Raw genomic sequence first — 2,264 nt, 5'->3', positions numbered from 1 at the left:
CGATTCGCCTGCTGGAATTACCGCACGGGCTGGACAGCTCGCTCCGACGAATCGGTTTTTTCCATTTTTTCCGAAAAATAAATTTTTGTAATTTTTTTTAACGTTAAAAACGTTAATAAACGTCATGTTTACGCATGGATTAAACATTGAAATAATTTTAAAACGCTTATTAAAAAAGTTGGTGTCGACCGTGGGACTTAGAAAAATTTCGGGAAGTCCGATTCGCCTGCTGGAATTACCGCACGGCCTGGACAGCTCGCTCCGACGAATCGGTTTTTTCCATTTTTTCCGAAAAATAAATTTTTGTAATTTTTTTTAATGTTAAAAACGTTAATAAACGTCATGTTTACGCATGGATTAAACATTGAAATAATTTTAAAACGCTTATTAAAAAAGTTGGTGTCGACCGTGGGACTTAGAAAAATTTCGGGAAGTCCGATTCGCCTGCTGGAATTACCGCACGGGCTGGACACCTCGCTCCGACGAATCGGTTTTTTCCATTTTTTCCGAAAAATAAATTTTTGTAATTTTTTTTAACGTTAAAAACGTTAATAAACGTCATGTTTACGCATGGATTAAACATTGAAATAATTTTAAAACGCTTATTAAAAAAGTTGGTGTCGACCGTGGGACTTAGAAAAATTTCGGGAAGTCCGATTCGCCTGCTGGAATTACCGCACGGGCTGGACAGCTCGCTCCGACGAATCGGTTTTTTCCATTTTTTCCGAAAAATAAATTTTTGTAATTTTTTTTAACGTTAAAAACGTTAATAAACGTCATGTTTACGCATGGATTAAACATTGAAATAATTTTAAAACGCTTATTAAAAAAGTTGGTGTCGACCGTGGGACTTAGAAAAATTTCGGGAAGTCCGATTCGCCTGCTGGAATTACCGCACGGGCTGGACACCTCGCTCCGACGAATCGGTTTTTTCCATTTTTTTTGAAAAATAAATTTTTGTAATTTTTTTTAATGTTAAAAACGTTAATAAACATCATGTTTACGCATGGATTAAACATTGAAATAATTTTAAAACGCTTATTAAAAAAGTTTACTCTTGACCGTGGGGACTTAGAAAAATTCCGGCTTGCACGGATTCGACCACTCTGTTTTTCGGAGTTTCTGAGAAAAATAAATTTTTGTAATTTTTTTCATTATGATTTCTGAGTTCTCCCAGTAGTTTAATGTAAGGATTAAGCATTTAAAAATTTTTAAATCGAATATTAAAAAAGTTTACTCTTGCAATTTTTGGAAAAAAAAAATTCTAAAAAATTTTTCTTTCGGTGGAAACTAACGTTTAATATGTACAATAACGATTTATCGAATAAAAATCGTATGTTAATATATGTTCGAATCGACCATAGTTTCAGCGGCTAAGTACCAGCAGCCCGGCCGGTTGGTCTGTACGCGCGGCAGTTTACCACCATAAGCGCCCGTGCTGAGCGGCCGGCGCCGCGGTCGTCGCGGCCGCCCGTTTGGTTACTATAAGAGAGCACGTCGGTTCGAGCGGACCGGTCGGCGCAGCGGCGGGCGAGCGGCTATTCTACGATCTCGGTCGAGAAGCAGTCGTTCAGCTCCTCGAGGTCCATTCCTCGACTGTTCTGTACCGCGTTCCGTTGCGAATTTTTCTCTACACAGCATGACCACGGGTCGGTGTCTCAGACCGAATGGCCCTTATGTGGTAAGCCCAGAATGTTGGGTTGGATACAACGTATATTCGTTATACTTGTACGACTCTCACATCAACTCTCAGAAACCCAAAAGGGGTTTTCTATCCGAGCGAAAATATATTTTTCGTATACAAAAATTTAATGGCAAAGACCAAACGAAATACTACACACAAAAAGGGGCGACGAACAAAAATTGTTCGAATGAAATATAATATACATATAAAATTGAGGTGTCCTAAGAGAGAAATACATAAACTAAGAGGTATATATTATAAGAAATATATATTATTTCTGGGCAAAGAAGAGAGAACGAAAAGAAGAGTATGATCTTTAACGCGAGGGCCTCGACATGGGTACGCCTAGCATGGTTCGCGCTTTCTCGATATGTCCAGCATGTTAACGTACGCGGTCTTCGGACTTCGTGCGTTATGTCCGTGCTTACACGATGGAGAGCGCTCGAGCATACGTGCTTACAAACCTGAAAGTCGATGTGACATCCGAGATTCTTTTTCTTCTAAAAAGATCTCGGAGAGATACACGGGAGAGTTTGAAATTTTTGGAGGTCCTCCTGATGTATATGCGCGGATATACCCA

The sequence above is a fragment of the Nomia melanderi genome, unplaced genomic scaffold (genome assembly GCF_051020985.1).
Source record: "Nomia melanderi isolate GNS246 unplaced genomic scaffold, iyNomMela1 scaffold0186, whole genome shotgun sequence".
Classification (NCBI taxonomy): domain Eukaryota; kingdom Metazoa; phylum Arthropoda; class Insecta; order Hymenoptera; family Halictidae; genus Nomia; species Nomia melanderi.
This window is presented reverse-complemented; position numbering follows the sequence as displayed.